Source organism: Bos javanicus, chromosome X (genome assembly GCF_032452875.1).
Source record: "Bos javanicus breed banteng chromosome X, ARS-OSU_banteng_1.0, whole genome shotgun sequence".
NCBI lineage: Eukaryota > Metazoa > Chordata > Mammalia > Artiodactyla > Bovidae > Bos > Bos javanicus.
Window position 1 is genome coordinate 135,789,356 of NC_083897.1, and position 15,836 is coordinate 135,805,191.

The 15,836-nt window shown below is 38.6% G+C and overlaps 1 non-coding gene across 1 annotated transcript; it reads left to right on the forward strand.

Moving 5' to 3' along the window:
- The first annotated feature begins 14,043 nt into the window (after positions 1-14,043).
- LOC133243649 (U6 spliceosomal RNA) lies at positions 14,044-14,150 on the forward strand. Its single transcript, XR_009735190.1, has one exon. It is a non-coding gene; the product is annotated as a U6 spliceosomal RNA (small nuclear RNA).
- Positions 14,151-15,836: the final 1,686 nt, after the last annotated feature.

Here is a 15,836-nt window from a genome sequence, read left to right on the forward strand (position 1 = left end):
AACCTGCATGACTCTGTCAACTCTCCCTATTACAGATTTCTTTACTACTCAGCAACTTTGATTCAAAGAGCTTGTCACCATTGCATGTATACATGTGTACAATTATTGCTTAGATAATGAGCTTTGTGGGGCTTCCCTGATAGCTCAGTTGGTAAAGAATCTGCCTGTAATGCAGGAGACCCCAGTTCAATTCCTGGGTCGGGAAGGTCCCCTGGAGAAGGAATAGGCTACCCTCTCCAGTATTCTTGGGTTTCCCCTGTGGCTCAGCTGGTAAAGAATCTGCCTGTGATGTGGGAGACCTGGGTTCGATCCCTGAGTTAGGAAGATCCCCTGGAGAAGGGAAAGGCTACCCACTCCAGTATTCTGGCCTGGAAAATTCCATGGACTTGTATAGTCCATAGGGTCAGAAAGAGTCGGACACGACTGAGCAACTTTCATTTTTTCAGTGAGCTTTGTAATGGATGGGGGAGGGGAGGGCCTCTGGTTTTTTTTCTACCGTAGTATATCCATCCATTCAATGTTAATGACAGGAATCATAATGGTATCGATGGTGATTAGAATGTAGTTTTTTGAAAGCACCCAAAAGTGCTGCTTGAAAAAACCAATATACTTAAATATGTATCATTCTGTCAAAAATTACTTGTTAAGGGATTAACAAGTTGAGAATATAATTATTTGAAAGAAAAGCCAGCTCAGTGGCTCGGGGGTCTATAGCATGAAATGAAAATACAAGTAGGAGACTATGAACCGGATGTCCTTAATTTAGGTACCACCTCTAACACTGATCAGTTACATGACCTTAGGCAAGTCATTTGAGCTTCACTGTCATAATATATAAAATATGGAAGATAATATTGCTATATAAAATATAGAATACTCTTGAAAGTCTTATGAAATCATAGCTGACTGTGTGTTTTGGGTTCTTAATCTCAGTTCTTAGCATCTCTTGACTGCTAAAATTCATGTTTTCACTCTGTCCCTTGGACAATTCCACTTTCAAGGAGAGTAAGTCTCTGGAGTTTGAAAAAGGTCATATTTGCAATGCAATGGACTCCCGAAGTCAAATCCACCTATGGTTCTAATTCACTAAATCACAGCTGGTTAAGGCATGTGGCACCCTCATTTTGTACTCATCAGAGAAATGAGAAGATTCTGACCCTTCCTATAACATCATAAGGATCAATGCACAGTATTTGGTCTATATGATACTACATGTTTAAAGATTCTAAATAGATGTAAACAAAGAGATGTTTCTTATGATCAGTATCATTTGAACATAAGTATTGTTTACAGACATTGATACATTTCTAACATACATAGTGCTTTGTAGCACACAAACATACATATCATGTGTAGGCAGAACAATGATTTCTCACTATTTTTTCCAGTGAGGAATTTGTTGTTGTTGTTCATTCTCTCAGTTGTGTCTGACTCTGTGACCCCATGGACTGCAGCATGCTGGGCTTCCCTGTAAAGCTCATGTAAGTTGATCAATTCTCCCAAGTCCACATGACTGTTAAGTGACAAAGTCATCCTTTCTATATTCCCTATCCAGAGAACAGACTTATTTCTTATCATATGTATGACTGATATTTTTCAAGTCACTGAGAAGCTACTATATACCCAACTATTTTAAAACTATGTTTATAATTCCATTGCAGTCATGCCTCTTTCTTGATGGAATTTTGGTCTCCATTAAATTCATACACACGAATGTCAAATGAAAAACCCATTATTAAGAGTCTCAAAGTCTATTTCCTTAGGAAAAGAGTTGAAAGATGTCTAATAGATCAATATCCTGCATCAGGTTGCCTCATGAACTCTTACAGGTCTTCATGAAGAGACATGGTCCTTCTCAAATATGAGCATCCTGTCTTCCATTGAAAAGATGAAGTAGTGATTAAGAAAGGAATCATTAATTTATAATTGACACCAACTGAGAAGCAGAGGTTTGAGGTAAATTAGGGCAAGAAGTTGTTTTACCAAATCTTTAGTTGCTTAAGGATGCTTCCTCACAGAAAATGATAAAGCCAATTTCACTTTGATAAAATGCACCTTCTGAATTTCAGGAGAAATTCTTCTGTATCCAAAAGACCTCACTAGAGGGCCCTAGGTTAGAATAGATTTCTGAGTGAGAAAATCTTTTGACATGAGCCTGCATGGTTATTATGATACTTGTTAAAATGTATAGCTTGTGAGATCAATGATTAGTGATTGCCATTTAAAACAATTTTTCTTTCTTTATTTTGGCTGAGCTGGGTCTTAGTTGCTGCGCAGGTGTTTCTCTAGTTGTGGGGAGTGCGGTGCATGGACTTCTCATTGCGGAGGCTTCTCTTGTTAGAGCACAGGCTCTAAAGCGCAGCCTTCAGTAGTATGGCACGTGGACTCAGTACTTTTGACTCCTGGGCTCCAGAGGATGGGCTCAATAGTTGTGGCCCACAGGCTTAGATGCCCTGTGGCATCTTAGATGGGATCTTCCTGGACCAGGGATCAAACCTGTGTCTCCTGCATTGGCAGGCGGATTCTTTACTACTGAGCCACCAGGGAAGCTCCTGCCATTTTGAGGGGGGGGGCGGAGGGGTGCTATATGTAATATCTCAGGGATCAGATAGAGAGTCTGTCTCTTAAATCTTAGATCTCTAAGCTACCACTGCAGAGTCAGCAACTGGCTTTCAACTCGCATGGTCCTTCACTGGCCCTTTATGTCCTTCATCTCCTTGCAGTGGTTATATTGGAAATCAAAGGCACACTGTAGAGCCCATTGCATTGGGTTAAATAAATTGATAGGAGGGCTGGAATTTTAGCATGGAGGTAAAAAAATGAAGCATAGTTTGCACTGCTACTAGTATTCAGGACTTTAAAGCTGTTTTTAATGTCCAACATTGTCTACAGAGCAAGGATGCCTAAAGAGCTGATGTCACCCTACATTTATTCTTTTTAATTTTTAGAAATCCAGCTAAATTCTCTCTTCTTAATCTTGTGGTATGAATAAAGATGCTCCACATACAGAGAGGCAGGCTTCAAGACCATGAAGTGTAAATGTGAAATCACTGCTCTTGGTTCCATGCAGACAATTGGATGTCTGTCCAGAGCATTTCTGGATAAAATGACTTAGAAGTCAGAAAAATCATTTTATGATTGGAATTCTTCTGCTTATTAGTGCTCAATGTTTACAGACCACAAATGTGTCCAGCACTTGAAACAATTTCTATTTCCAGTGATGATTCATACAAATGATTGCTTCTCTGTTGGCTAATGTGAAAAATACAGCATTTCTTTTCATAAACATGAAGAAGGCAAACAATAATTTGGAGGATAAATCAAATATAGTCCCTCTTGAATGTATTAGAAAGGTTCCTTCTTTGGTACAATTCTAAAAATGAAAATAATGAATAACAATAAGATTGACTGCTGCAGTATCACTTGTCTTAGACTTTCCTAAGTTTGGTTCTGCAACTGATGCAAAAACCACTTCGACATCACCTTAGTTATTATTATACTCTTGCTGAAATTTTCTTTTGGAGAGTTCTCAGGCTTTAACTTTTCATTATTGACTTGATGATGCTTGCCCCCACCCATATAAAATGCCTCATCTAAGTTCACAGAAGACTGAAAAGAAGCTGATTTTGAAAGAGTGAATTATTTTCAGTTGGACAATAGCAATAGTTTTACATTTGCAAGTAATCTAGCACTTAGTAGTTGAAATGGAGTTCCATTCATTGTATTCAATGATGGCATTTTTATTATTGTTGTAAAGTGTAGTATAGATACTGACAGTAAAGAATATAGGTAATCAACAGTTCTGTCAATCAACCAGTCAACAAATATTAATCAAGCATTTACTATATACAAAATACTGTGTATTTCTCTGAAGATGAGGCAAAGTAATACAACAGTATTTTGATCCTCTAGAGACTTATGATCCATATGTGAAGGTAAGAAAAATAAATACTATGGAATCAGGTCTCTAGGTCAGGGTATCATCTGCAGAGATCAGCTTACTGACACCTAAGAGCTTCAAAATGTGGCATTCGCCTATGGATTCATCAGTTTAAACTTTGGTTATTAGCTTGGCTGGTTCACAAGATTAATCTTTTCTGTGACCCAAGTATGTTAGGATGTGACGTACTAACTGTATATAATATAAACCTGACATAGAAACCACATAGAATGAAAATGTTGCTATCAGGCTGCCACGTAACCCATGTGGACTGAGTGATGTGTAAGCTTCTTGTGTGCACTTTGCCTGGAAAGTTTCATGATAAACAGGGATAAACCAGAAATTAGAGATATTAGAGGTATAGGATCTCTACCATATGGTTGAAATGTGAAAAAGTTGAGTAGATCCTATCTCAAATGGACTGATGGAGACATCTCAAGCTCTCAGACTACTCTTTTTCATGCTCTATTTCTAATCAACTCCACTGCTAATTAATAGGGCTTTCCAGCTGGCGCAGTGGTAAAGAATCCACCTGCCAATGCAGGAGATGCAGGTTCGATCCCTGGATTGCGAAGATCCCCTGGAGGAGGAAATGGCAACTCATTCCAGTATTCTTGCCTGGGAAATATGAACAGAGGACCCTGGCAGGCTTCACTCCATGGGGTCACAAAGAGTTGGACGTGACTGAGCTCTCACTCATAGTCCAGGCTGATTAATACTTTAAGTTGCTTTTTGAAAATGGTATATTATGAAATATTACATTTTTATTAAAATATGTATGTGAAATATTCATAGAATATGCAGAATAATGATAAAACAAATTTCTATGTAACCACATATGGTGTAAGACATAGAAAACCAAAACTTCTGAAGCCCCCTGAATGCTAATCTAAGATCTCATCATATTCTTGCTTTGCTTTATTATCTAACACACACATACACACATATTGTGTAGTTTCTCATGTTTTGATGCATACGTAAATTGAATGAGATTGTATTTTTCTGTGACTTATTTTGTTTGGTCCATATTATGTTATTGCACGTAGCAAGAAGTCATTCATTTTCACACTGTATTGCTCTGTTCTCTGAGCGTTTCACAATTTATTCATCCGTTCCACTGCTGATGGATGGGCTTTTGGGTTGTTGCCAGGTGCTTTGCTATGATAAATACTGCTGCGTAATATTCTTCTTCACTTCTTTTCCCGTACATGTGCATATTTGGAGGGAGAGTTACTGAATCCTAAGGTACACACAGCTTCATTTCATTGGCTGATACCACGTTGTCTCTTACAGTGTTCTAATAATTGGTACTCTCACCATAGGAGAGAAAGTTTCTGGTTTCTTTATATGCTCAGCAACATTTGGCATTGTCAGACTTCTTAATTTCTGCCAATGTTAAATAGCATCTCATTGTGCTTTTAGTCTGTATATGTTTATTTATTTAATTATTAATGAGCCTGAATACCTTTTCAATATGTTTACTGACCATTTGTGTTATATCTATGAAAAATCTGTTTCTTTCTTTTGAAAACTATTCAATTAGGTTGTTTCTTTTTCCTTATTTACGTGTAAAATCTATTTTCTAGCAATCTTTTGCTAGTAATATATGTTACAGATATCTTTTTTTAAATTTTTTAAATTTTATTTTATTTTTAAACTTTACATAATTGTATAAGTTTTGCCAAATATTTACAGATACCTTTTTCCAGTTTCTGGCTTTTCACATTTATTGCACTGTTGTTGTTGTTCAGTCATCAAGTTGTGTCTGACTCTTTGTGACCCCATGGACTGCAACATACCAGGCTGGCCTATTCTTCACCATCTCCTGGAGTTTGCACAAATTCATGTCCATTGAGTTGGTGATGTTATCCAACCATCTCATCCTCTGTCATCCCCTTCACCTGTCTTCAATCCTTCCCAGCATCAGTGTCTTTTCCAATGAGTCAGTTCTTCACATCAGGTGGCCAAAATATTGGAGCTTCAGCTTTAACATCAGTCCTTCCAATGAATATTCAGGACTTATTTCCTTTAGGATTGACTGGTTTGATCTCCTTGCAATCCAAGGCACTCTCAAGAGTATTCTCCAACACCACAGTTCAAAAACATCAATTCTTCAGTGCTCAGCTTTCTTTATACTCCAACTCTCACGATCAGTCCTGGGTGTTCATTGGAAGGACTGATGTTGAAGCTGAAACTCCAATCCTTTGGTCACCTGATGTGAAGAGCTGATTCATTTGAAAAGACGCTGTGCTGGGAAAGATTGAAGGCAGGAAGAGAAGGGGATGACAGAAGATGAGATGGTTGGTCGCATCACCGACTCAATGGACATGAGTTTGGGTAAACTCCAGGAATTGGTGATGGACAGGAAGGCCTGGTGTGCTGCAGTCCATGAGGTTGCAAAGAGTTGGACATGACTGAGTGACTGAACTGAAGTGAACTCACATCCATACATGACTACTGGAAAAACCATAGCTTTGATTAGATGAACCTTTGTCAGCAAAGTAATGTATTTGCTTTTTAATATGCCCTTTAGTTCCTTTTCACTTTCTGCTATTAGAGTGGTATCATCTGCATGTCTGAGGTTGTTAATATTTTTCCTGGCAATCTTGATTCCAGCTTGTCATCATCCAGCCTGGCATTTTGCATGATGTACCCTGTATATAAGTTAAACAAGCAGGGTGACAATATACAGCCTTGACATACTCCTTTCCCAATTTGGAACCAGTCCATTGTTCCATGTCTGGTTCTAACTGTTGCTTCTTGACCTGAATACAGGTTTCTTAGAAGACAGGTAAGGTGGTCTGGTACTCCCATCTCTTTAAGAATGTTCCACAGTTTGTTGTGATCCACATAGTCAAAGGCTTTAGTGTAGCCAATGAATCAGAAGAATTTCTGGAATTTTCTCCCTTTCTCTATGATCCAATAAATGTTGGCAATTTGATCTCTTATTCCTCTGCCTTTTGTAAACCTAACTTGTACATCTGGAAGTTCTTGGTTCACAAACTGCTGAAACCTAACTTGAAGGATTTTGAGCATAACTACACTAGCATGTTAAATGAGCACAATTGTATGGTAGTTTGAACATTCTTTAGGACTGGAATGAAAACTGACCTTTTCCAGTCCTGTGGCTCACTGCTGAGTTTTCCAAATTTGCTGACATATTTTGTGTAGCACTTAAACAGTCATCATCTTTTATGAAATTAAATAGCTCATGTGGAATTTCATCACTTCCACCAGCTTTGTTCATAGTAATGCTTCTTAAGGGCCACTTGACGTCACACTCCAGGATATCTGGCTCTAGGTGAGTGACCACACCATCATGGTTATCCAGGTCATTAAATCTTTTTTGTGTATAGTTCTTCTGCGTATTCTTGCCACTCTTCTTAACCTCTTCTGCTTCTATTAGGTCCTTTCTCTTTCTGTCCTGTATCATGCCCATCCTTGCATTAAATGTTCCCTGATAGCTCCAATTTTCTTGAAGAGATCTCTAGTCATTCCCATTTTGTTGTTTTCCTCTATTTCTTTGCATAGTTCACTTAACAAGTCTTTCTTATCTCTCCTTGCTATTCTCTGGATCTCTACATTCAGTTGGATACATCTTTCCCTTTCTCCCTTGCCTTTCACTTCTCTTCTTTTCTCCACTATTGTAAAGCCTCCTCAGACAACCACTTTGTCTTCTTGCATTTCTTTTTCTTGGAGATGGTTTTGGTCACCACCTCTTTTACAGTGTTATAAACCTCCATCCATAGATCTTTAAGCACTCTGTCTACCAGACCTAAGGCTTCCGTGGTGGCTCAGATGGTAGAGTCTGCCTGCAATGTGGGAGATCCGGGTATGATCCCTGGGTCAGGAAGATCCCCTGGAGAAGGAAATGGCAACCCATTTCAGTATTCTTGCTTGGAAAATCCCATGGATGTTGGAGGCTACAGTCCATGGGGCTGCAAAGAGTTGGACGTGACTGAGCAATTATTTCTTTCACCAGATCTAACCCTTTGAATTTATTCATCTTCTCTACTATATAATCATAAGGGATTTGATTTAGATCATACCTGAATGGCCTACTGATTTTGCCTACTTTCTTCAGCTTAAGCTTGAATTTTGCAATAATGAGCTGATCTGAGCTGCAGTCAGCTCCAGGTCTTGTTTTTGCAGAATGTATAGAGCTTCTCCATCTTTGGCTACAAAGAATATAAACAATCTTATTTCGGTATTTACCACCTGATGATGTCCTTGTGTGGAGTTGTTTCTTGGGTTTGTGGAAAAAAGTGTGTTCTCTTGATAAAACTCCGTTAACCTTTATGGCCCTGCATGATATGGCTCATAGCTTCACTGAGTTGTGCAAGCCCTTTTGCCATGACAAGCCTGTGATCTATGAAGGGGTTATTGTATTACTAATATAAATTTATTAATATTCCCCTTATGCTTTTTGTTATTTTTGGCTTACAAGTATCAATATTGTGATAATGAAGATGTGTTCTTCTATTATCTTCTAAGTTTCTAATGTTATGCACACTTAAAATAATTAATACCTAGAGCAAATGTTGTCTATTTTAATTGTCTATGTGACTGTCATGCACATTTAGTTGTTAATTGATGGGTGTAGATCATATATGAAAACAGAAATTGGATGCTGTCCTTCTAAGGATTTGGAAATTAAAATGTCCTATGATATTAGCATAGCACATCATAGCCCAATTTTGCAAAGGCACTTAAAAAGATAAAGTGGCTGCTAATCCAAAAAAGACTTAAATGTTGTTCTGATAATGTGTGATTGTATAATATAGTACCCCCAAACTTTTATGGTTTAAAATAGCTATTAGTAATGGATAAAGAAGTTGTGGTACATATACACAATGGAATATTACTCAGTCATAAAAAGGAACCCATTTGAGTCAGTTCTAATGAGGTGGATGAATCTAGAGCCTATTACACAGAGTGAAGTGAGTCAGAAAGAGAAAGATAAATATCGTATACTAATGTATATATACAGAATCTAGAAAGATGGCACCAAAGAATTTATTTGCAGGGCAGCAATGGAGAAACAGACATAGAGAACAGACTTATAACACAGGGAGAGGGGAGGAGAGGGTGAGATGTATATAGAGAGTAACATGGAAACTTACACTTATGTAAAATAGATAACCAACGGGAATTTGCTGTATGTCTCAGGAAACTCAAACAGGGGCTGTGTATCAATCTAGAGGGGTGGGATGGGGAGAGAGATGGGAGGGAGGTTCGAGAGGGAGGTGATATATGTATACGGGAACTCCTTATTGCCAAATTCAGACTTAAATTGAAGAAAGTAGGGAAAACCACTAGACTATTCAGGTATGACCTAAATCAAATCCCTATGATTATACAGTGGAAGTGAGAAATAGATTTTTTTAAATTAATTTTATTTTATTTTTAAACTTTACATAATTGTATTAGTTTTGCCAAATATCAAAATGAATTCACCACAGAAATAGATTTAAGGGACTAGATCTGATAAGACAGAGTGCCTAATGAACTATGGACGGAGGTTCGTGACATTGTACAGGAGACGGATCAAGACCATCCCCATCAAAAAGAAATGCAAAAAAGCAAAATGGCTGTCAGAGGAGGTCTTACAAATAGCTGTGAAAAGAAGAGAAGCAAAAAGTAAAGGGGAAAAGGAAAGATATAAGCATCTGAATGCAGAGTTCCAAAGAATAGCAAGGAGAGATAAGAAAGCCTTCCTCAGCGATCAATGCAAAGAAATAGAGGAAAACAACAGAATGGGAAAGACTAGAGATCTCTTCAAGAAAATTAGAGATACCAAGGGAACATTTCATGCAAAGATGGGCTCGATAAAGGACAGAAATGGTATGGACCTAACAGAAGCAGAAGATATTAAGAAGAGGTGGCAAGAAAACACAGAAGAACTGTACAAAAAAGAGTTTCACAACCCAGATTATCACGATGGTGTGATCACTCACCTAGAACCAGACATCCTGGAATGTGAAGTCAAGTGGGCCTTAGGAAGCATCACTACAAACAAAGCTAGTGGAGGTGATGGAATTCGAGTTGAGCTATTTCAAATCCTAAAAGATGATGCTGTTAAAGTGCTGCACTCAACATGCCAGAAAATTTGGAAAACTCAGCAATGGCCACAAGACTGGAAAAGGTCAGTTTTCATTCCAATCCCAAAGAAAGGCAATGCCATAGAATGCTCAAACTACTGCACAATTGCACTCATCTCACACACCAGCAAAGTAATGCTCAAAATTTTCCAAGCCAGGAATATCAATAACCTCAGATATGCAGATGATACCACCCTTATGGCAGAAAGTGAAGAGGAACTAAAAAGCCTCTTGATGAAAGTGAAAGAGGAGAGTGAATAAGTTGGCTGAAAGCTCAACATTCAGAAAACTAAGATCATGATATCTGGTCCCATTACTTCATGGGAAATAGATGGGGAAACAGTGGAAACAGTGTCAGACTTTATTTTTTGGGCTCCAAAATCACTGCAGATGGTGATTGCAGCCATGAAATTAAAAGACAGTTGCTCCTTGGAAGGAAAGTTATGACCAACCTAGACAGCATATTAAAAAGCAGAGACATCACTTTGCCAACAAAGGTCCATCTAGTCAAGGCTATTGTTTTTCCAGTGGTCATGTATGAATGTGAGAGTTGGACCACAAAAAAAACTAGCACTGGAATTTAGAAAGATGGTAACAATAACCCTGTGTACGAGACAGCAAAAGAGACACTGATGTATAGATCAGTCTTATGGACTCTGTGGGAGAGGGAGAGGGTGGGGAGATTTGGGAGAATAGCATTGAAACATGTAAAATATCATGTAGGAAATGAGATGCCAGTCCAGGTTTGATGCACGATACTGGATGCTTGGGGCTAGAGCACTGGGACGACCCAGAGGGATGGTATAGGGAGGGAGGAGGGAGGAGGGTTCAGGATGGGGAACACATGTATACCTGTGGCGGATTCATTTTGATATTTGGCAAAACTAATACAATTATGTAAAGTTTAAAAATAAAAATTAAAAGAAAAAAAAAACTAGCACTGAAGAACTGATGCTCTTGAACTGTGGTGTTGGAGAAGACTCTTGAGAGTCCCTTGGACAGCAAGTAGATCAAACCAGTCCATCCTAAAGGAAATCAGTCCTGAATATTCATTGGAAGGACTGATGCTGAAGGTGAAACTCCAGTACTTTGGCCACCTGATGCAGAGAACTGACTCATTGGAAAAGACCCTGATGCTGGGAAGGATTGAAGGTGGGAGGAGAAGGGGATGACAGAGTATGAGGTGGTTGGATGGCATCACCGACTCGATGGACATGAGTTTGAGCAAGCTCCACGAGTTGGTGATGGACAGGGAAGCCTGGCGTGCTGCAGTCCATGGGGTCACAAGGAGTCAAACATGACTGATGCAACAAACTGAACTGTACTGAAGACCCAGTCAGCCAAATGTGTGTGTGTGTGTGTATTTAAAAAAGAGATAAAAGAGAAGTAAAATTTAGAGGTAAATAGTATTTCAAAAAAAGAGAAAATGACTGCAGAAGGAAGGTATAAGATACAAGTAAAAGTAGTGAACATAGAAATTGCTATATAGATTGGTAAATATGAATAAATAATATCAGTACCAGTTTTATCCAGACCTACATGACCTTCTAGAACTAACACCAAAAAAAGATGTCCTTTTTCATCATAGATGGGATTTCCCAGTGTCTCAGTTGGTAAAGAATCTGCCTGCAATTCAGGAGACCTGGGTTTGATCCCTGGGTAGGGAAGATCTTCTGGAGAAGGAAATGGCAACTCATTCCAGTACTCTTGCCTGGAGAATTCCATGGACAGAGGAACCGGGCAGGCTACAGTCTGTGTTTTCGCAAAGAGTCGTACACAACTGAATGATTATCTTTTCATCATAGGCGATTGGAATACAAAAGTAGGAAGTCAGGAGCTACCTGGAGTAACAGGCTAACAGAGTTAGTCTGGGCAACGGCTAACAGAGTTTTGTCAAGAGAACACACTGGTCATAACAAACACCCAGACGACTCTACACATGGACATCACCAGATGGTCATACCGAAATCTGACTATATTCTTTGCAGCTAAAGATGGAGATGCTCTATGCAGTCAGCAAAAACAAGACCAGGAGCTGACTGTGGCTCAGATCATGAACTCCTTATTGCAAAATTCAGACCTAAATTGAAGAAAGTAGGGAAAACCTCTAGGCCATACATCACTTGGCCAACAAAAGTCCATATAATGAAAGCTATTGTTGTTCCAGTACAGATGTGAGAGTTGGATCATAAAGAAGGCTGAAGAGCACTGAAGAATTGATGCTTTCAAGTTGTGGTGCTGGAGAAGACTCTTGAGAGTCCCTTAGACAGCAAGAAGATCAAACCAGTCAATCCAAAAGGAAATCAACCCTGAACATTCATTGGAAGGACTGATGCTGAAGTTCTAATCCTTTGGCCACCTGACATGAAGAACTGACTCATAAAAAAGACCCTGACACTGGGAAAGATTGAAGACAGGAGGAACAGGGGGTGACAGAGGATGGGATGGTTTGATAGTATCACTGACTCAAGGGACATGAATTTTCGCAAACTCCAAGAGATAGTGAAGGACACGATAGCCTGGCATGCTGCAGTCCATGGGGTCACAGAGAATCAGACATGACTTAGTGACTGAACAACAACAACAACAAATGTTAATTTGAGACAAAAGTAAGTTTTAAAGTGAAAAAAAATCTTACTACAGAGAGCCAGGAATAGTATCCGTATCATCTGGATTAAAGCTATACTATGACACCCCACTGGAATAGAACAGAAAGAAAAATTAAGATGAAGACGAGCAGAGTTAATAAAGGAAGTAGAAAGTCAGAGGGGCATCCTGACAAGTTATTAAATGCTAGGGGGAAAAAAGTTAAGTAGGATTAATGTATTCAACATAGTCATCAAAAGTTTCTCTTCACCTCCTCCTCATCATCATCCTTCCCTTTTCCCTCTCTTCCTCCTCTCACCCCAGTCCACCACTTAACTCCAGGTTCTCAGAGACCAAGATGCTGGACTTAGTTCACTTCATATAAGAATGTAAAAGGACGATGTAATTCTTGCCCTCAAGAATATAAAGTCTGTTGTCTAAAATATGCCAGAGATGGTTTATCTCTGTGTTTTAGGACAGTCATATAGTAGCCATGGATGATCTAGGATACATAAATGATGGGAAATCCTGGTAAATTGGATGGAAAAAATGGATGGAGTCTCCATTAAGAGAACCTTCAAAAAAACATGTGTGTCAGTCATAAACCTTATTTCCCTCCAGGCTTGTACATTTATGGCACGTGATATTGAAAATTGAGAAGATGGATATCCAAATTCTAGTTCCTGCTTACTAGCTCTAAAATCATAGACAAATTACTCTGCACTCCATTTTCCATTCAATAAAATAGGAGATGTGTCACCTTCCTTGTCTACCACCCCTGTTTGGGTTAGTGGGCCATATAAACTTTGAGGACTCCAGCTATGTAAGCTATTGTTATTCTTGAATAAATGCTTCCACTATCACAGTCACATGAGGCCATTTATATATAATAGTTTACTTAATTCTGAGGAGAGGATGGTGGCCTTCCCAGGTGGCTCAGTGGTAAAGAATCTGCCTGCCAATTCAGGAGATGTGAGTTCAACCCCTCTGTCAGGGGAAAATCCCCTGGAGAAGGAAATGGCAACCCACTCCAGTATCCTTGCCTGGAGAATCCCATGGACAGAGGAGCCCAGCTGGCTATAGTCCGTGGGGTCTCAAAGAGTCGGATGACTGAGCAACTGAGCACAAGGAGAGGATTATAATTTGTATTCAGTGTTTCACATTAGTTTAGGAAAACATGGAAAAAAAGATATTTTTCATTGATGATGGATAGTGTATACAAAATATTTGTAGGTGAAGAAAGCAAGATCCTATTATTTTTCAGATGGGAAATTATCATATGAGCTTCTGAAAAGAAAACCTAATTCAACTTTAAAGTTCCTAACTTTAATAATAAAAGCATGTTGAATAAGTATGCCAAATGACTTGGATCAATTGCTAAATATGAATGAGGGGAGAATTAAATTGACACAAAGGGTGCTCGCTTCAGCAGCACATATACTAAAATTGGAACGATACAGAGAAGATTAGCATGGCCCCTGCGCAAGGATGACACGCAAATTCGTGAAGCGTTCCATATTTAAAAAAAAAAAAATTGACACAAAGGAAAGATTTTCTTGTCAGAGAAAAATTTGTGAAGAGAGCTAGAGATAATTTAATGTAATCATAAGACTGACTCTGGAAAATACTGAGTTGTGTTTGCTTCTTGACCAGCACACCAAGAAATGTAATCAACTAAAGAGATGGAAACAATTGAGTAACCATTTTTCTTTCTCCTTTTAAGGAAAACTGTTTTTGTTATGGAATGCAGTGCTTTCAAGATAAGGCCAAATTATATTGTAAAACTAAATCAGTTTTTAAGTAAATACTAGAAAAATCTAGTTGCACAGGCTCCCATCATATATTTAGAAAATAAGCTTTTCTGTTTATTTATAGGTTACCATAAAGAAAGGGTAAATGCAATCGTCAGTGTCATGTATACAAAGTCACATTGATACAGATAAAAATGAAAATAAAATGTGAATAATGGATGGTAAATCATTTTCTTTGGTCTCCAGAAGCCACTTAAAAATTGAAATGAAAGGCTGCCATGATTAATCTTTTAATATTTAATATATAAGGACATTGAAAGCAATCTTAATGTGGACTTAAGACCCCTTGATTCCACTGTGTTGAACAGACCTATTATCCTCAGGGGCATGTCCTTTCACCATGGAGTCATAGCTTTTTGCACCAGGATTTCATACACCTACTTTCCATTTCCGTCTGGCAATCCATTCTCTTCCCAGTATCTCCTCATCAAGAATCTATAGGGCCATTGGGCACTCTCTTTTCCTTGTGTGTCCCTCCAGCTTCTGGAGACTGTTGACAATGGGCTACACAAATTAGGTTTTATTGACAACTGGTTTCCAGGTGATTTCAACCAATAGGCATCAGCAGGAGATGGGAGTTGGGAAGCAAAGTGAGTTGGAATATTTATTCCATCAGCCCCCTCCAAACTGAGCAGAAATTTGCTAGTGGCTTTTTTTTTTTTTTTTTGAAGCCAAATTCAAAGAGATAGAAAATAGATGAGTGTTTCCCAGCAACTTAGGAGAGAGGAAAATGGGGAGTGATTGCTAATGCATATGGGGCTTTCAGTTCAGTTTAGTTCAGTTCAGTCGCTCAGTCGTGTCCGACTCTTTGCGACCCCATGAATCGCAGCATGCCAGGCCTCCCTGTCCATCACCATGGGGCTTTGGTGAGTGCTAAAAATATTCTTGAGTTGGATAGTAGTGATAGTTGCAAAACTTTGCAAATATGCTAAGGCCATTTAATTGTGTATATCAAAAGGGTGAATTTTATGATGTGTGATTTATATCTCAATTGAAAATGGATAGAAAATATACAATGGAATATTATTCAGGCATAAAGAAGAATGAAATCTTACCATTTGCAGCAATAAGGATGGACCTTGAAGGCATTATGCTACGTGAAATGTCAGACAGAGAAAGACAAATACCATATGATCTCACTTATATGTGGAATTAAAAAAAAAACGAGTTCATGAATACAGAGAATAGATTGGTGGTTTCCAGAAGTGGGGGGAGGAGGCAATGGGTGAAGGAGGTCAAAACTACAAGCTTCCAGTTATAAAATAAATAAGTCATGGGGATAAAATATACAGCAAGGTGTCTGTAGTTAACACTAGTATATTACATATTTGCTATTATAATAATAATACTGTATTGCAAGTTGCTAAGAGGGTGGATCTTAAAAATTCCCATGATAAG